The sequence below is a fragment of the Triticum aestivum genome, chromosome 4A (genome assembly GCF_018294505.1).
Source record: "Triticum aestivum cultivar Chinese Spring chromosome 4A, IWGSC CS RefSeq v2.1, whole genome shotgun sequence".
Taxonomy (NCBI): Eukaryota; Viridiplantae; Streptophyta; class Magnoliopsida; order Poales; family Poaceae; genus Triticum; species Triticum aestivum.
Window position 1 is genome coordinate 219,190,268 of NC_057803.1, and position 21,555 is coordinate 219,211,822.

Here is a 21,555-nt window from a genome sequence, read left to right on the forward strand (position 1 = left end):
CACCCAACTCAATCCCAATTAAAAATTAATCATCATTAAACCCAATCAAATTATATTAAGAGTGATGAGATCCACATGATAATCCAAGAACTAGATACTCAAGATGTCCATAAGCGGGGACACAGCTAACCATGATTAGTTTATACACTCTTCAGAAGTTTGTGCACTTTTCCCCACAAGACTCGATCTTCTCCGTTGGGTTTCTCGCACTACATAATGTTTTAGAAACGGATGACCGAGACACAGTCTTTCAGAAGCGTTAGCACCTTACGATGGGTAGACCGGTACACCTACATCCCCTACATCTGCTAGTCTACCACTGTAAGAGTTCACACAACTTAATCAACTATGCCAGAGCCCATAATGGCATGTGGCTGCACACGGAAGTTTCCAGTATGAATAATCTCATGATCCCTTTGAGCCTGGGTGGCGGTCCATAGGAGAATCACATGGTACCCCGGGATTTCCAAAAAATACAGGCAATCACTGGGTTCCCCAGGTGCCTCAATCCACCCAGATGTGTATTAAAGTTGCCACCTTGGTTGAACCATTGAATTAACAATCTCACATCTGTCATGGAACACTCAAACCCAATCCACGTCTACTAGCATAGCATTGTAATATAAGCAACGTAGAAGTAACTCCCAGGGTTTGAATAATAAATAGCTGAATAGGTACTACCTCATCTAATTCCCAAACCCCACAATTTAATTCAGATCCTAACCATGCAATGTTTGAGGGTTGATCTAATGCAATGAAAACTGGGTAGTAAGAGGTATGATCAAAGTGTTACTTGCCCTGCTGATGATCCGTGAAACCTAGAGACTCGATGTAGCACGCTTCGCACTCTGGGTTCTCTATCGCAATCAAACAAGCATACAATAAGCAATCAAGCAAAAGCACGGGTAAAACTCAAATAAGAGATTGAACCAGAAAGTCCAACTTAATAATTCCGGTTGGCAAAAAGAATCAAATCAAACGAAGCAACAAAACTCAAACAGTGAGAGAAACAAGCTTCATTTACTAATCTGGACCTAGTTCGAATTTTACAGTAGCAAAAACTTGTTTACGTTGGTTAAATGGAAAGAGGGTTTCGAGACGAAACTCTAGGCGCTTGAATCGCCCGATTCCGATAAACGAGCGAAAAGTTATACTAGAACGAATATTGGATCAGGAATCGCGATCGAAAATAATCGCGGAAAATCCGAGAAAAAGAAAAACTAACGAACAGGCTAACAAACGAACGTTCATTATCTGCGGCTAAAAGGTGAAAACTGTTCGTAAAACCGAACGTAAAAACGGGCATTCGCTAAATAGCTAAGCCGAAAAAATAAACTGAACGGGCTAAAAAACGGATCTACGGTTTATAAAATAAAATCGACCGGTTTTAAAAAACCGGCGGCGGCTACCTCGAACTCCGGCGGGGTCCGGCAGTCGGCGCGCGAGGCGAGGCGGTGGCGGCGGCTCGCGACGACGGGGCGGCGGCGGCGGATCGGGCAGCGGGGCGGTGGATCGGGCGGCAGGGCGGGCTAGGGTTTCGTGCGGCTAGGGCGGATCGGGGCATCGGGCTTTAAAGGCCGGCCCGAGAAGTCCTGGCCGAGTACGGCCCTAAGTCGGTTGACTTTTTTTTTAATAATTTCAACATGCAGAAAAAGAAAGAAAAGTAATACTAAACGGACTCCAAAAATCCCGAAATAAATTTTCCCCGTCCTCTAAAAATAAGCCGGACAAGGTGAACATTTATTTGGGCCTAAAATGCAATTTCGTAAAACGCATATTTTTCCTAATTCAAATAAAATAGCGACAAAACTCCGAATAAAAAATCTTGTTTGATTTTAATATTAAATATCTGATATTTATTTATTTTGAGGAAGTCATTTTATCCTCTCTCTCTCTTTTATTTTTAATAAAATAAATATTTCATAGAAAAATAATAATTAAAATCAAACAATCCTCTTTTCATAATTCGAGAAAAACTCAAATATGAAAAATAACGAAATCCCCAACTCTCTCCGTAGGTCCTTGAGTAGCGTGAAATTTCTCGGATCAACCAAAATGCAATAAAACATGATATGCAATGATGCTCTAATGTATAACATTCCAAATTGAAAATTTGGGATGTTACAAACCTAACCCCCTTAAGATGAATCTCGCCCTCGAGATTCGGGTTCGCTAGAAAATAGGTGAGGTTGATCCTTTCGTAAGTCTTCCTCTCTTTCCTAAGTGGCTTCATCCTCGGTGTGGTGGCTCCACTAAACCTTGCAAAACTTGATAGCCTTGTTGCGCGTAACACGGCTGGCAAACTCGAGTATCTTGAGTGGTTTCTCCTCATAGGTCAAATCACTATCCAACCGTATCTCTTCTAGGAGGACTGTATCTCTTAGAGGAATTTCAGCCATCTCTGCGTGGCACTTCTTCAACCGAGAAACGTGAAACACATCATGAAGTCTGGACAATCCTTCGGGTAATTCCAACTTGTAAGCAACTTCTCCCATATGTTCCAAAACTCTGTATGGTCCCACAAAATGTGGTGCTAACTTCCCCTTAACTCCAAAACGCTTCACTCCTCGGAGTGGTGATACTCGAAGATACGCTCTGTCTCCGACTTCGTAGATTGTCTCCTTGCATTTCAAATCCGCATAACTCTTCCGCCTAGATTGGGATACCTTGAGTCTATCGCGAATCAGCTTAACCTTCTCTTTAGACTCTTTAATCGAATCTGGTCCAAACAACTGTCGGTCCCCAACTTCGTCCCATAACAACGATGTTCTACACCTCCTTCCGTACAGTGCTTCAAAAGGGGCCATCTTCAAACTAGCTTGATAAATGTTGTTATAAGAGAACTCTGCATAAGGCAAATTATCGTCCCAACTAGATCCATAGTCTAGTGCACAAGCTCTCAACATGTCCTCCAGAATCTGATTTACTCTTTTAGTCTGTCCCTCTGTTTGCGGGTGAAAAGCTGGCTTCTGATGTTCTGCCTTCACTCTCTGACATACATCACAAATTGCTACATACTCCGCAATATCCTTCTTCATACCGGTCCACCAGAAATTGTCCTTCAAATCTAAATATATTTTGGTATTTCCTGGGTGAATTGAATATGGCGAATCATGGGCCTCTTGCAGAATCAACTTCCCGATCTCCTGATCCTTGGGCACATATACGCGGTCCTCAAACCATAAAGTATCGTGCTCATCCTCACGAAATCCCTTGGCTTTTCCTTTGCTCATCCTTTCCTTTATCTCGGCAATCTCCTTGTCTATCTTTTGCGCTTCTCTGATCTTATCCATCAAAGTAGACTGAATCTCCAAAGCTGCTACATAACCTCTCGGAACTATCTCCAAACATAGCTCACAAAGGTCTTCTACTAACTCCCTGGGTAATCCTCCGGTCATGAGGGTATTGACAAGACTCTTGCGGCTCAACGCATCGGCTACTATGTTAGCCTTTCCGGAATGATAGTGCAAATTCATATCATAATCCTTAATGAGTTCTAACCAACTCCTCTGCCTGAGATTCAACTCCTTCTGTGTAAAGATATACTTCAAAATCTTGTGATCCGTGTATACCTCATAATGGTTTCCGATAAGAAAATGTCTCCATGTCTTCAACGCATGTACTACGGCTGCTAACTCCAAATCATGCGTAGCATAATTTAACTCATGGGGTTTAAGCTGTCGTGAGGCATATGAAACAACTCTTCCCTCCTGCATAAGTATGGCTCCAAGTCCTCAACGAGAAGCATCGCAATACACTTCATAATCCTTGCATTGATCTGGCAGGATCAACACTGGCGATGTAACCAAGCGTCTCCTCAACTCCTGAAAACTGGCCTCACATTCCTCAGTCCAATTGAACTTGGTGTCCTTTTCTAAGAACTCTTTCATTGGTTTTGCAATCTTTGAGAAATTCTCAATGAACCTCCGGTAGTATCCTGCGAGTCCAAGAAAACTCCGGATCTCTCCAACTGTCGTGGGTGCTTCCCAATTTGTCACGGTGACAACTTAGTTGGGGTCTACTACTATTCCTTCTCCGGATATAACATGTCCACAAAATCCAACTTCCTTCAGCCAAAATTCACACTTGCTGAACTTGGTGTATAACTGATATTCCCTGAGCTTCCCAAGTACCAAACGCAAATGTTCCTTATGTTCCTCTTCATTCTTCGAGTAGACCAGAATATCATCAATGAACACTATGATGAACTTATCCAAAAACTCCATAAACACCTTGTTCATCATGTTCATAAAGTAGGCAGGTGCGTTAGTCAGGCCAAATGACATAACGGTATAATCATATAGCCCATACCTTGTGGTAAAAGTTGTCTTAGGTATGTCCTGCTCTCGAATCTTCAACTGGTGATAGCCTGATCACAGATCGATCTTGGAAAACACCTTAGCTCCTTGCAACTGATCAAACAAATCATTGATCATCGGCAGTGGGTACTTGTTCTTGATCGTTACTTCATTTAATCCACGATAATCAACAACCATCCTTAACGATCCATCCTTCTTCTCCACTAGAAATACTAGTGATCCCCAAGGTGACGAGCTTGGGCGAATATATCCCTTATCTAGTAACTCCTTAATCTGCTTCTTAATTTCCTCTAAATCCTGTGCGGGCATCCTGTACGGTCTCTTAGATATTGGCCCAGTGCCTGGCAAAAGCTCTATTAAAAACTCTATGTCTCTATCTGGTGGCATGCCTGGCAACTCTTCTGGAAATACATTCGGAAATTCCTTCACCACTGGTACTTCCTCCTATACTACTCCCGATAAGCAATTTACTTGAGTCCTATTCGGCACATGCCGGGATACATACTTGATCCTTCTTCCTTCTGGGGTGGTGAGTAAAATCGTCTTACTTGCGCAATCAATGTTTCCTCCATGCATCGATAGCCAAACCATACCGAGAATCACATCCAAACCTTGCGATTCCAAAATTATGAGATCAGAGGGGAAAACATGCCTGCCTATGGCCAATGGCATCTGAAAACATCCATGGCTTGCCATATACTCTGCTCCGGGTGAGGTTACTAACATGGGTGTCTTAAGAACTCTAGTGGGCAACTTATAATTATCCACAAATCCCCTCGATATGTATGAATGAGATGGACCAGTATCAAAAAGAACGACTGTAGTAAATGACTTAACCAAAAATTTACCAATTACTGCATCTGGCTGGGCTTCAATCTCCTCCACGTTAACGTGGTTCACTTGTCCCATGTTGAAAGGGTTGGGCTTCTTCCCAGAGCTTCCATTGCCATTTCCATTCTTAGTTTTAGGACATTCATTGGTGTAATGTCCACTCTTCGGACACTTGTAGCAAGTAACGTGGCTTAGGTCCTTCTTGGCGGGTGTTGCCGGGTTGGAACGGTTCTGTCTGCTACTTCCTCCATTACCATTGTCGTTCTTGGGGCCACTATGATTGTGCGAACTTCCTCCATTATGAGTGTGGCCTCCATGGTTATGAACAAGTCATCCCGAGTTCGGGGTGAAACGGGGTCTCTGCTAGGCTCCAGAATTATACTTCCCTTGTGCATACTTCCTCTTGCAGCTGTCAATCTGATGCTTCTTCCCTTCAAGCATGGGAGCTCCATCCACCAACTCCTGGTAGTTATTGAAATTTGCTACCATCAAGTGCATGCCTAGCTCATCATTCAGTCCCTCCAGAAACTTCTCCTTCTTAGCTGCATCCGTAGCAACGTCATCTGGAGCATAACGTGCTAACTTACTAAACTCATCCACATAATGGCCAACAGTGCGTCCTCCTTGGTGTAAGTTGCGAAACTCACGCTTCTTCATGGCCATAGCTCCTGCTGATACATGGGCAGTACGGAAAGCCTGCTGGAACTGGTCCCATGTGACAGTGGCTAAAGGATAAGTGATAGTGTAATTCTCCCACCATGAGGCTGCTGCTCCATCCAATTGGTGTGTGGCAAAATGCACCTTCTCAGCATTTGTGCATCCTACAGTGGTTAACTCCCTTCCAATCCTGTGGAGCCAATCATTTGCAACTATCTTCTCAGTTCTACTAGAAAACACCAGCGGCTGCAACCTCAGAAAATGGGCTAAGTTGTCAACTGGTGGTGGTGGTGGTGGGTTGTTGTTGCCTTGGTTCTGAACTAACAACTTCATCAGGGTATTCTGCTGCTGGATCAATTGAGTGAGCTCCGGTGGAAAGGTAAATCCGGGGTCACGTCTCGGAGGCATCTGAGGGTTTAGAGAGAAGAGAATAGAATAGAATGAGGTCAAGTGAGAAAACACTACCCATATGCACATGAGACAAACACAATCATATCACTCAATCAATCAAGCAAGGCATACAATCGGTCTAGATCTATCATTACAAAGTGATTAGACTATACTATTTACATGGTAGACTACTATTACTGTTTTCATGGTCAACAAGAAATATTGATCGGTCGAAGACTCCATCACATCTGCTCCAGCTTCATCAACATAGTCATCATCGCTATCGTCGGGGTCCAAGTCGGTGTCGTTGATGATGATGTAGTCCTCCGGACGAATCTCCTTGGTTCTTCGTCTTCTCCTCCTAGTGCGGGGTCTCCCATGAATACTCCTAGCTTCCTTTCCAGATCATCATTCCTCTCCACTAGTATGATGATTTCCTCCTCATAATCTTCACAAATAGCCTTGAGTTCTTCTTCAAGCTCCGTGATCCTGATCATTGCCTTCTTCAGATCTATCATGCCTGCGCACATCTGGTTCTCCTCGCGGCGAATATGCTGGTTTAACTCCTGGATGAAAGCTCCAATGGATCTATCCTTCCTGGTGCTGATCATCTCCCATTCCTCATCTCGGCGCCCACAAATCTGGTAGATAGTATCCTTGATATCCTTGTGGTAAACTTCTCCAATGCATCCCATGGTGATGTGAGCTGCCATACTCTTTCCTAGACTCCAGGTTGGTGCATCGAAAGAAAACTCTATGGGCTAAGTGACTGGTTTGAATGTCCTTCCTTCAAGTGTCTTCCAAAAGGGGCGTCTTCATCCGGTTGCGCAAACTTGTTCCTTGCGCCCGCCATCCTAAAGAGTAGGAAAAGGAGAGGAGTTAGAAATGAGAAGAGAATAATGATCTAGGTCTTTAGCTTAGTGGTCGTGTCCTACAGTCAGCGTGTGCTCTGATACCATCCTTGTAGCGACCAAACCTCAAACAGTCTGATCTCTGTGTATAAGTGTCATCCCTGGATCGGTAATGCTGACACACAAAGTACTAGAAGGATTTATAACAGAGTGGAAATCACACACTTATTACATCAAATGTCTCAAAAGAGAACTTATTACAATAAATATGGCTTAAGGCCATCTAATATGATAACAGCGGAAGGCTTGGAAGATAAAGTAAGTCCATCAACTCCAACGTCATCACTGAGTGAAAGACCATGACCTAAGGCTCCTTACTCGTCGTCTGAAAAGTCTGCAACATGATACGTTGCAGCCCGAAAACGGGTCAGCACATAGAATATGCTGGCAAGGTAACACAAGAGAGTAATGAATAGAATAAAGCTATCACTATATGCATATATGGCTGGTGGAGGCTGTATGGTTGATATGTTTTTGCGTAAAACCAAATTTTCCCTACTGCAATGGAATAAATTTTATTTAACTATCATGGTGGTTGTTAAACATTGAGAAGGTTCACCCAACTCAATCACAATTAAAAAGTAATCATCATTAAACCCAATCAAATTATATTAAGAGTGATGAGATCCACATGATAATCCAAGAACTAGATACTCAAGATGTCCATAACCGGGGACACGACTAACCATGATTAGTTTATACACTCTATAGAGGTTTGTGCATTTTTCCCCACAAGACTCAATCTCCTCCATTGGGTTTCTCGCACTACATAATGTTTGAGAAATTGATGACCGAGACACAGTATTTCAGAAGCGTTAGCACCTTACGATGGGTAGACCGGTACACCTACATCCCCTACATCTGCTAGTCTACCACTGTAAGAGTACACACGACTTAATCAACTATGCCAGAGCCCATAATGGCATGTGGATGCACATAGAAGTTTCCAGTATGAATAATCTCATGATCCCTTTGAGCCTGGGTGGCGGTCCATAGGAGAATCACAAGGTACCCCGGGATTTCCGAAAATACAGGCAATCACTGGGTTCCCCAGGTGCCTCAATCCACCCAGATGTGTATTAAAGTTGCCACCTTAGTTGAACCATTAAATTAACAATCTCACATCTGTCATGGAACACTCAAACCCAATCCATGTCTACTAGCATAACATTGTAATATAAGCAACGTAGAAGTAACTCCTAGGGTTTGAATAATAAACAGATGAATAGGTACTACCTCATCTACTTCCCAAACCCCACAATTTAATTCAGATCCTAACCATGCAATGTTTGAGGGTTGATCTAATGCAATGAAAACTGGGTAGTAAGAGGTATGATCAAAGTGGTACTTGCCTTCTTGATGATCCGTGAAACCTAGAGACTCGATGTAGCATGCTTCACACTCAGGGTACTCTATCGCAATCAAACAAGCACACAATAAGCAATCAAGAAAAAGCATGGGTAAAACTCAAATAAGAGATCTAACCAGAAAGTCCAACTTAATAACTCTGGTTGGCAAAAAGAATCAAATCAAACGAAGCAACAAAACTCAAACGGCGAGAGAAACAAGCTTCGTTTACAAATCTGGACCTAAGTCAAATTTTACAGTAGATAAAACTTGTTTAAGTTGGTTAAACAGAAAGAGGGTTTCGATATGAAACTCTAGGCGCTTGAATCGTGTGATTCCGATAAACGAGCGAAAAGTTATACTAGAACGAAAATCGGATCAGGAATCACGATCGAAAATAATCGCGGAAAATCCGAGAAAAAGAAAAACTGACGAACAGGCTAACGAACGAATGTTCATTATCTGCGGCTAAACGATGAAAACCGTTTGTAAAACCGAACGTAAAAACGGGCGCTCGCTAAATAGCTAAACCGAAAAAACCGAACCGATTAAAAAAACAGATCTAGGGTTTACGAAATAAAACCGATCGGTTTTAAAAAACCGGCGGCGGCTACCTCGAACTCCGGCGGGGTCCTGCGGGTCGGCGGTGGCGTGGGGCTCTGGAGGGGCGGCGGCAGGCTCCGGCAAGAGGCGGCGTGGGTGGCGGGGCGATGCGGCGGCGCGGCGGAGCGCGAGGCGGCGGCGGCACGCGGCGGCGGCGGATCAGGCGGCGGGGCGGGCTAGGGTTTCGGGCAGCTGGGGTAGATCAGGGCATCAGGCTTTAAAGGCCGGCCTGAGAAGTCCTGGCCGAGTACGGCCGTAAGTCGGTTGACTTTTTTCAAAAAAATTCGATGTGCAGAAAAAGAAAGAAAAGAAATACTAAACGAACTCCAAAAATCCCGAAATAAATTTTCCCGGTCCTCTAAAAATATGTCGGACAAGGTGAACATTTATTTGGGCCTAAAATGCAATTTTGAAAAACGCATATTTTTCCTAATTCAAATAAAATAGCGACAAAACTCCGAATAAAAAATCTTGTTTGATTTTAATATTAAATCTCTAATATTTCTTTATTTTGAAGAAGTCATTTTATCCTCTCTCTTTCATTTTTAATAAAAGAAATATTTCAGAGAAAAAATATAATTAAAATCAAATGATCCTCTTTTCATAATTCGAGAAAAACTCAAATATGAAAATAACGAAATCCACAACTCTCTCAGTAGGTCCTTGAGTTGCGTGAAATTTCTCGGATCAACCAAAATGCAATAAAACATGATATGCAATGATGCTCTAATGTATAACATTCCAAATTGAAAATTTGGGATGTTACAGAAACACACCATAAAAAGTGATTACATCGAATAGAACTCCAAGAACATCTAGGAGAACATTGTATTGAAGATAAAAGAGAGAGAAGAAGTCATCTAGCTACTAACTATGGACCCATAGGACTATGGTAAACTACTCACACATCATCGGAAGGGAAGCAAGGTTGATGTAGAGTGGGTCTGTGGTAAACTACTCACACATCATTGGAAGGGTAGCAAGGTTGATGTAGAGCCCCTCCGTGATCGATTCCCCTCTGGCAGAGTGCCGAAAAAGGTCTCCAGACGGGATCTCGCGAGAACAGGAATTTGTGGCGGCGGAAAAAGAATTTTGGCGAGCTCTCTGTTGGTTTCCCGGTTTTAGGGAATTTATAGAGACGGAATTAGATCAAATGGGGCAAAGGTGGGCCCACGAAGCACCAGGGCGCACCCCCTGGGCACGCCCTGGTTGTCCGTGGCTACCTCCATCATCTTCTAGCCCTCTCCTGAAACTTCTAGTGTCTCTTTTGTCCAGAAAAAAAATCTCCAAAAATTTTCGCGGCATTTGGACTTCGTTTGGTACTGATATTCTGAAAAAGCAATAACATGCAAAAATAGCAACTGGCACTATGCACTAAGTTAATAGGCTAGTCCAAAAAATGATATATAATTGCTTGTAAGTTCATATAAAACATCCAAGATTGATACTATAATAGCATGAAACAATAAAAAATTATAGATACATTGGAGACGTATCAAGCATCCACAAGCTTAATTCATGCTCGTCCTCGAGTAGGTAAATGATAAAAAACAAATTTTTTGATGTTGAATGTTACCTATCATATTCATCATATAATCTTTTCTTTTGTGGCATTGATATTTGGATTCGAGTGACTCAAAGCTATAGTCTATAGTTTCACATGAAGATATAAATACCCAAGCATACTAACAAGCAACCATGTCTTTCAAAATATCAACGCTAAAGAAAGTTATCCCTAGCCCATCATGCTCATCCATTGATCCATTCATGAAACACACTCAATATTGACTACACCCAATGCACAAGTATGACAATAGTGCTCTCCAATTGGTGCTTTATAAGAGAAGATGGAGACTCAAAATTGAAATAAAAATTGCATAAAAGTAAAATAGACAGGCCCTATGCAGAGGGAAGCAGAGACTTGTAGAGGTGCCAGAGCTCAAAGTTTAAAACAGAGATAACGTTATTTTTGAGGGAGGCATACTTTTTCTTGTCAACATCACGACCGAAAGTTACCAATATCTCCCATGTGAGACACATTATAGGCGGTTCCCAAATAGAAAATAAAATTTATTTCCTTTCCACATTCTTTCACAATCCATGGCTAGCCGTATCCACGGGCGCCTTCTAACTTTCAACTTTCAAAGGAATTTATTATTATTATTTTCATTTTGCGACTGGGCATCCCTATTAATTTTATCGTGCAATGACAAGTCAATAAACACTCATCTTGAGAATAACCCACCTAGCATTAAAGACACTGACCACCCCCTGTCGGTTCATGAGTGGTACGAGCATACAAAACATTTTTTTTGAATAATTAGAGTTGGCACATGCAAATTTACTTGGAACGGCATGTAAATACCGCATATAGGTAGGTGTCGTGGACTCATTTGGCACAACTTTGGTTTAAGGAATTGGATGCACAAGCAGTATTCCAGCTTAATACAAATGGAGGCTAGTAAATAGATTGAGAAACAACCAACTAGAAAACCAAAACAGTCATAAACATGCATTGAGAATAACTAACACTAATAATCCACGATAAGTAGGATATAACTTTGTTGCATAACTATTGACTTTACGTGCATGCATAGGGAATCACAAACCTTAACACCAATATTCTTACTAAATCACAATTACTCACTAGCATAACTCACATATTATCATCTCCATATTGCAAAACTATTGCAAGGAATCAAACTTATCATATCCAGTTATCTACATGAAAGTTTTTATTATATCCTTCTTTAATATTCATCACATTGGAACCAAATTTATATATTATGCAAATTACCATTACTATTATCAACTCTCAGAAAGATATAAGTGAAGCATTAAATTTAATCTATTTATTCAAAATATAATCACTGTTGTGCTCAAAAAGATATAAGTGAAGCACTAGAGCAACTGCCTAGCTCAAAAGATATAAGTGAAGTGTGACGCCACCGATTTGACCGTACACTAATAATACACGCAAATGTGTATGAACAAGATCAAGGACTCACGGGAAGATATCACAACACAACTCTAGACAAAAATTAAAATAATACAAGCTTTATATTACAAGCCAGGGGCCTCGAGGGCTCGAATACATAAGCTCGAATACACAAGAGTCAGTGGAAGCAACAATATCTGAGTACAGACATAAGTTAGACAAGTTTTGCCTTAAGAAGGCTAGCACAAAAGGAACATTGATCGAAAAGGCAAGGCCTCCTTCCTGGGAGCCTCCTAACTACTCCAAGTCGTCAGCGGCCGTCACGTAGTAGTAGGCACCCTCGGGGTAGCAGTAGTACTCAGTGGTGTCGTCTGGCTCCTGGGATCCGTCATCTGGTCACAACAATCGGGTATGGGGGAAAAGAAGTAGCAAAGCAACCGTGAGTACTCATCCAAAGTACTCGCAAGACTTACATCAAATCTAAACTAAGTATGCATCTGTATCAAAGGAAAAGGGTTGTATCTATGGACTAAACTGCAGAATGCCAGAAAGAAGGGGAAAGGCCTAGCCTATCGAAGACTAGCATCTTCAATCATATTGTAGCATATAGAAGAGTGCAGATCAACATAATGTAAAGTAGTAGTGTTATCAACCTCGGCCAGAGATCCTTTCTCGACTCCCTGCGAGAAAGCAATCCCAGAGCCATACTATCCAGTTATCATCTCATATCCAAGTCTCATATCCATCCATTTCTCATCACAAGTATCCAGTTCTAGTTGTATCGATCGGGATACAACTCCAATTGTCTGTTACCGTAGGATAGGCTATCGATAGATGTTTTCTTCCCTGCAGGGGTGCACCAACTTACCCACCACGCTTGATTAACTCTGGCCGGACACACTATCTTGGGTCATGCCCGGCCTCGGCCAAACAATACACCGCAACCCGACCTAGGCTTAATAGAGAGGCCAGCACGCCGGACTAAACCTATGCCCCCAGGGGTCATGGGTCATCTCCCCGGGAACTCCTGCATGTTGCGAACACGGCCGGTGAGCAGACCTGGCTACCGCCTTCAAAAAGGAAGGTGTTTATGCAGTCCAACCCAGCGCGCGCCGCTCAGTCGCTGACACCTATTAAGCTTCGGCTGATGCATACGCCGCAGAACGCCCATACTATGCCCACGTGATGGTTAGTGCTATCAGGACAGAGGCCCCTCGGATCAAATATCCAAATCTTCGTGGATTAGGAACGCGCGGTAACAAGCAGAGACTCACGAAGGATGTGACCCTGTCGCCCCGTCTCGACTACTTGCGGCAAGGGCTAAGAATGCCCGGCCACGCTTCGTAAGTATCTCGCGGGCACCTTCCAGGTCCACCCGACTCCACATCACTCGCGGGTACCCCTTAGGGTCGCCCCGCCTATCCAAGTAACAATTGTAAAATCCAAGTATCCGTGTGTGCAAACATCAAGGGGAAAACCCGAGGAATCACCCCCGGTAAATTCCACTCGATGTAATCATCAAGGTGAACGTAAGAGGACCCACCCTCGAGGTTCACACTTGAGGGGTTGCACGACATAGACGTATCGGAAGTGGTTAAGGAGGAAATCACCCTCGATGACCACGACCGATTAGCTACACTACAGAGGTCTCATCAGGAGTGATGTAAGAGGTTCCACCCTCGGCACTCGATGGTAACTCTGCAGAGTCGAGCAACTAAGGGGAAAGTGATGTGCTGTGCCGGGGCCTGGTCTTCGATCATGTTGATCGAGTCATCGAACAGAAAGCGGGGCAACTAGGACAAGGTGGGGTCACTGATGGATCTCTAATCAACCTATACTAAGCAATTTAGGATAAGCAGGTAAGGTATAAAAGAAGGTAACAAAAACATGCTATGCATTAGAGTAGGATCATACATAAAGCAGTAGCAGTTCTAATACAAGCATGAGAGGGAAAGAAATGGGCAATATCGGAATGCTCAAGGGGGGTTTGCTTGCCTGGTTGCTCAGACAATAAGGAGGGGTTGTCGGTGACGTAGTCGATCACAGTGGCAGCATCGGTCTCGGGGTCTACCAGAGAGAAGAGGGGGAAGAAATAGTAAATACAGAGGAAACAATGCATCACAAGGCATAACATGATGACGGGCAAAGCTAGGGTTGCCCTAACGTTGTACTACACAGTGCAGACGGAGGGGATAAACATCCGAGGATTAATTCCCGGCGTTAGGCGGATTCCGGACAGATGAAAGACAGGGGACGGTTCCATGTTCAGCATGCTAGGGGCATGTGACAGATGAACGGACCGCGTATTCGGATTCGTAGGATTTTTCTGAGCAACTTCCATATAGCAAACGTTTTCATCCGAGCTACGGTTTAATTACTATGAATTTCTAAATTTTAAATCCTTTTCTGGAATTATTTAAATTTATAGAAAAGGAATTATGACATCAGTATGACATAGGTGTGACGTTAGCAGTCAACAGTCCGGTTGACTAGTTAAAGTTGACCAATGGGGCCACTAGGACCCACATGTCAGCCTCTGCTGGCTTAACAGTGGGTTAACTAAACTAACAGGGTCAATTAGGGGAGTGGGCCCCGGGCATCAGTGAGTGTTTTAGGTTAACTAATCGTTTTTATTTATAAAACGTTATTAGACTAATATAATAGAGGGGGGCCCACATGTCAGTGGCTGTGGGATGCCAGTCAGCATGTTGACCTCGGTCAACTAGACAAAGTGGGGCCCCTGGGCCCACCAGTCAGTGGCCCAGGCGGTGCCACGCGGGTGCCACGTCGGTGACGTCGCCGGAATCATGCCGGCGACCATTCCCGCGTCGGAAGTTCGCCGGAGTTGGCCGGAAAATGGCTACAAGGCACGGTTAGAGGTGCGGCGAGGTGCGTTCGAAAGGCCACTCGACCGCGCGTCGAGTGGTGGTGGTGGTACCGCCGGACCTGGCCGGAAACGTCGCCGGCAATGAGATCCGCAGCGGAGCGACTACGGGCGACGGTAGAAAAGGAGCTATGGGCGTTGGCTCCGGGCGTTGCTGGGCTCGCCCGAACGAGCGGAGCAAGCTGCGCCCTCCTGTGGTGGCGGTGAGGCCGGAGGAGGCCCGTAGCGACGGCGACGAGCGGTGAGGGCGGCGGCCAGAATCAGGCGTCATCGGATGCGGTGCTGCATGGCATGGGAAGGTGCGCTAGGGGTCTCTTTGGACTCGCACGAGCTCCAGGAGTTCGACGGTGGCCTCAGGCGGCGGCGACGTCGACCACAACGATGGCCACGACCTCATCGGCGGCGAGCAGGGCACGGATGCGGCGACAGCTAGCTACGGCGCGGGGAAGAGCACGGGAAGAGAGGGAGAGGGAGGCGGAGCTCACTGGGCGCCTGTAGGTGTGCAAACTTGGGCTCGGGGGAGGCTCGGTGGAGCGAATCGATGGCGGCGAGCTCGGGCGTCCGAAGGTCGAAGACGACCTCGAAGCCAACAGGCAGGGGCTCCGTGCGTGGGGAGGTTGCCGCAATCGGCGTAGGCGGGGACAATGGAGCTCCCGGACACGGGCGGATGGAGGATGGCGGCCTGTGGCCACGGGCACGGCGAGGCCGCGGCGATGGCTTCGCTCGGGCAGCACGGTGGATCTAAGGAGGGGAGGGGAGAGGGCGAAGTGTGTGGGAGTGGCAGGGGGAGTACTCAAGGAGCCGGAGGTGGGGCGTGGCCTTCTCCCCTCGCCGAGGCGTCGCCGGCGAGGTGGTTCGGTTGCGACGGGTGCGCTCTGCCTCGCCTTGTCGGAGGAATAGGAGGGAGGCGCACTTCGGGGAGCTGGGCCGGCCAGGCTGGGTGAGGTGGGCCGGCCTGAAGTTATGGGCCGAAGCCCAAGGGGAGGCCAGGGGCTCTGGCACTTTCCTTTTTTTAATTTGCCTTCCCTTTTTCTTTTCTTTTTTTAAATCTTTTCTGCTTTAGCTATTTTAGGCCACATAGGCATTTTGCAAAAATGTTGGATCACCACCAATATTTCCAGGAGAATATTTTACACGTGATGAACATTTTAGTTTTCATGTTTGAGCATTTTGAATTTCACACAAAGTTTTGAAGTTGAATTCAACTAGAATTTGAAATAAAATATTGATCAATGTGACCAAGCACTGTTATACCAAAATGATTAGCTTGATCTCAGGGATTATTGTAGCTTCATTACATCGGGGTGTTACAACTCTCCTCCTCTAAAAGAAATTCTCGTCCCGAGAATTAAGAGGTAGAAGGGAACAGGTCGGGGTATTCAGCCCGGAGGTTATCTTCACGCTCCCATGTGGATTCCTCTTTAGTATGATTCGACCATTACACCTTGAGGAACTTGGTAACCTTCTGGCGTGTTCGATGTTCAGCTTCTTCAAGAATGCGGATAGGATGCTCTTTGTATGTGAGATCATCTTGAACTTCAATCAATTCCGGATCCACTTCACGTTCCGGATCCTTGAAGCATCGGCGAAGTTGTGACACATGGAAGACGTCATGGACGTGAGAGAATTGAGGTGGCAACTCAAGTTGATAAGCCACCAGCCCAAGACAGGCCAGAATGCGGAAATGACCAATGTAGCGCGGAGCTAGCTTGCCCTTGACTCTGAGCCGATGAGTGCCTCTCAAAGGAGTGACACGCAGATAAGCTTGTTCACCAGGTTAATAAGTTGAACCCCAGTGTTTCTGGTCATAGTTGCTCTTCTGACGGGACTAGGCCACCTTGAGATTATCCCGGACAATGCGAACCTGCTCTTCAGCTTATTGAATAATGTCTGGACCAATGAGCATCCGTTCCCAGTTTCTGACCAATTCAGAAGGGTTCGGCACTTACGTCCATAAAGCACTTCGAAGGGTGCCATCTTCAAGCTGGCTTGATAACTGTTGTTATAAGAGAATTCCGCATAAGGGAGAGATTCTTCCCACTTCTTGCCAAAAGAAATAACACAAGCTCGAAGCATGTCTTCAAGAATTTGATTGACTCGCTCGACTTGGCCTTGGGATTGGGGATGATAAGCAGTTCTCCAGGTAATATGAGTTCCCATTGCCTCTTGGAAACTATCCCAGAACTTAGAAGTGAAAATACTGCCGCGGTCTGAACTGATCTCCTTCGGAATGCCGTGGAGTGACACAATTCTGGAGATATACAAGTTTGCTAATTGACTAGCAGTGATAGTCTCCTTGACTGGCAGAAAGTGAGCAACCTTTGACAATTGGTCAATGACGACAAAGATAGCATCATTACCTTTCTGAGACTTGGGAAGGCCAGTGACGAAGTCCATCTGAATCTTATCCCACTTCCATTCAGGAATCGGAAGTGGTTGGAGAAGTCCAGCCGGTTTATGATGTTCTGCTTTGACGCGACGGCAAATGTCACATTCTTCAATATATCAAGCAATGTCTTGCTTCATATTAGACCACCAGTACTTGTGACGGATGTCTAGATACATCTTGGTACTTCCCGGATGAATAGAGAGAGGGGTGTCATGCGCTTCTTTCATCACCTTCTCTTTCATAAGGTCGAACCAGGGTACGACAATGCGATCTATGAAGTATAAGGTTCCATGTTCACCAAGTGAGAAATCTCTGCATTTCTCTAAGGCAAGATCCTTTTTCATCAAATCCACGTGAGCATCTTTGGCTTGAGCAGACTTAATTGCTTTCATCAGAGTTGGTTCCAGGACAAGGTTATTCAGAGAACCTTGTGGAACTAGTTGAAGGTTCATCTTGCATAGCTCTTCATAAAGGCGGGGTTGAGCTATGAAGACCATGTGATTGTTGCAATAAGACTTACGGCTCAGGGCATCGGCCATTACATTAGCCTTGCCAGGTGTATAAGAAATACCACAGTTGTAGTCAGCAATAGTTTCCATCCATCGCTGCTGACGGAGGTTCAGATCTGGCTGAGTAAACAAATACTTCAGACTCTGATGATCAGTGAAGATATCGGAACGATTACCGAGAAGGTAATGTCGCCATAGCTTCTGTGCAAAGATAACCGCAGCAAGCTCGAGGTCATGAACTGGGTAGTTCTCTTCATGAGGACGTACTTGATGAGAGGCATAAGCAATCACTCTGCGCTCTTGCATTAGGACACAGCCTAATCCTTGACGTGAAGCGTGGCAATAGATGACAAAGTCCTTGAGAGAATCAGGGGGAGCAAGCACTGGGGCAGATGTCAGCTTGTCTTTGAGTGCCTGGAAACTTTCCTGACATTTGTCTGTCCAATCGAACTTAACGCCTTTGTGAAGCAGATTGGTCAGTGGCTTGGCGATCTTGGAGAAGTTCTCTACGAAGCGGCGACAATAGCTGGCTAGACCGAGAAAGCTTCTGACTTGCTTGACAGTCTTCGGAGGGGTCCAGTCAAGAATAGCCTGAACTCGCTCTGGGTTGACGGCAATACCATCCTTGGAGATGACATGACCAAGGTAGGTGACTTCGGGTAACCAGAATTAGCACTTAGAATACTTGGGATAAAGTTGATGTTCTCGAAGCTTCTCTAGAACAAGTCAAAGATGTTCAGCATGTTCTTCTTTGTTCTTCGAATATACTAGGATATCATCCAGATAGACTACGACGAACTTGTTGAGGTAATCCATGAATATGTAGTTCATCAGACGAGGGAATGTGGCTGGAGCATTGGTCAAGCCAAAAGACATGACGGTGTACTCGTAAGAACCATAACGAGTGACGAATGTGGTCTTTGGAATATCCTCTTCACGAACACGGATCTGGTGGTAACCCAACCTCAAGTCGAGTTTAGAGAATATTGATGAACCAGCAAGTTGATCATACATATCATTGATCCGAGGAAGCGGATATTTGTTCTGAATTGTAGCTTGGTTGATAGGACGATAGTCTTGGACCAAACGATTCGTTCCATCCTTCTTCTTCACAAATAGAGAAGGTGCTCCCCAAGCTGAGGAACTTGGACGAATGAAACCATTGCAAAGAGATTTGTCGATTTCCTCCTTAAGTTCAAGGAGTTCGTGAGGCGACATCTTGTAGGGTGGTTTGGCAATAGGAACGGTGCCTGGTTTCAAATCGATGATGAACTCGACAGCCCGGGCAGGGGGTATTCCTGGAAGTTCTTCTGGAAATACGTCTAGGAGGTCACGAACAACTGGAATCTTTTCAATTCCCTCAAGAGGTGTTGCGTTCAACGCATTCAAAACATAAAGTCGAGCTTCAACGTTTTGAACCAGACGAGCATTGTAGCTTACTATCTCATCTGAAGGGTGTAGAAGGTGGACGGTTTTAGTGGCGCAAATGATAGAAGCTGTATGTGCTTTCAACCAATCCATTCCCAGGATGAGGTCAATATTGGAAGACTTCAGAATAATGGGGGATGCAAAAAATTCCAACCCTTTGATTTCAACTGAAACGTTGTGGCTAACCATGGAGGTTTGGCATTGGCCCACAGGGTTTTTTACCACTAGTGGAGTGTGCATCTCTTCGTATTTAATGCCATGCATGAATGCAAACTCTTCTAATATGAAAGAATGCGATCCTCCCTAATCAAATAAAACAGATGCTGGTACTGAATTAACAAGAAGAGTACCCATCATAGTGGCAGGTTGGTCTTGAGCTTCATTCAGATCAACATGATTAGCCTGACCACGACCATATGGTCTGGCATTGTGGTTGCGGGGTTGATCGATACCACGAGCATTAGAAGGCAGAGCCAGCTGATTCTGATTCTGAGGGCAGTTCCTGGAACGATGGCCCGGAAGGCCACACTTGAAGCACAGACCATCATTGGGATTGTGAGCAGAAGCTTGGGGTGGTACAACCCAAAGGGGCTGCCTCTGCGGTGGAGGAGGCAAACGAGGTGCGACATAGGTCTGTCTTGGTGCAGGTGCAGCTGGACGATACATGTTGTGGGGAATCCATATCTGACGCTTCTGCGCTGACGGGCCCGAAGATGAGCTAGCGTCACGGCTGCGCCTAAGGGATCCCTGGTGTTCCTGAAGACTAGTCTCAACCTGAATAGCCTTCTTCACCAAGGTGGCGAAGTCGGCAAAGTCATGAGCGTGTAGTGCCAGCTTAATATCAGGGTGAAGTCCATCATGGAACTTTTCTTGCCTAAGAGCATCAGTTGCAATATCTTCTTCAGCATAACAAGACAAGTCCAGAAATTTCCGATGATAAGCATCTACAGTATTGTTGCCTTGGGTGAGGTTGCGGAAATCTCGCTTCTTCCTGTCCATGATTCCCTGAGGAATGAAGCAGGCACGGAAGGCAGCTTGGAAATCTGGCCAAGTGACGACCGTTCTAGTAGGCAGGGTATGCCTCTGGCAATCCCACCATTGAGCAGCGGGACCCTTCAGAAAGAAAGATGCAAAGGTGACATAGCTAGAAGGGTCCACACTACCAGACTCCATTTCAAATGTGATGTCGCGGAGCCAGTCATCAGCATCAAGGGGTTGAGTTGAGCTGTGGTAAATAGTTGAGTTGAGATGCATGAAGTCCTGCAGAGTTACTGGGGTTGGCTATTGATTCATGTTCGGACGAGGAAACTGAGCCATCATTCCTTCCATGAACTGGCAGTTCAGCTCAAATTGTTGCATCATTCCAGCAAAGAATTTGGGCGGTGGTGGATCATTGGCACCACGGCCACGACCAGCGGGTCTAACCATCCTGCTAACAAGTAACAGGGGGTAGTTCAGCATTGAGCATTTGTGAAAACAAGGATCATCCATGATGAAACATGCATAATGAAAGAGGTATGATGGATACCACTTAGTAGTTAACACGACAGTGTGTGCACTACTCCAAATACTACTCTAAGCAAAACTATGGCTTATCCAGCTTTGGGGTGAATGTGGTCACGGGATCCTAATGTTAGAGTTAGTAAAACCATTTTAACCCGAATAGAAGAGAGATCAGAGTCCCAGAGTATGGACGAGGAATAAAAGATCCTAATACCACCCATATGGCGACGTGGGCCCGTAAGACACACAACCAATGTTAGTAAAAGTTTTTCAGTGACTAGACTCAACTTCGGCCAAGGAGTTGGAAAGGGGGCGACCTACAGGCAGTCGGCTCTGATACCAACTTGTGACGCCCCTGATTTGACCGTACACTAATCATACACGCAAATGTGTACGATCAAGATCAAGGACTCACGGGAAGATATTACAACACAACTCTAGACACAAATTAAAATAATACAAGCTTTATATTACAAGCCAGGGGCCTCGAGGGTTCGAATACATAAGCTCAAATACACAAGAGTCAGCGGAAGCAACAATATCTGAGTACAGACATAAGTTAGACAAGTCTTGCCTTAAGAAGGCTAGCACAAAAGCAACATTGATCGAAAAGCCAAGGCCTCCTGCCTGGGAGCCTCCTAACTACTCCAAGTCGTCAGCGGCCGTCACATAGTAGTAGGCACCCTCGGGGTAGCAGTAGTCTTTAGTGGTGTCGTCTGGCTCCTGGGATCCGTCATCTGGTCGCAACAATCGGGTATGGGGGAAAAGAAGTAGCAAAGCAACCGTGAGTACTCATCCAAAGTACTCGCAAGACTTACATCACAACTAAACTAAGTATGCATTTGT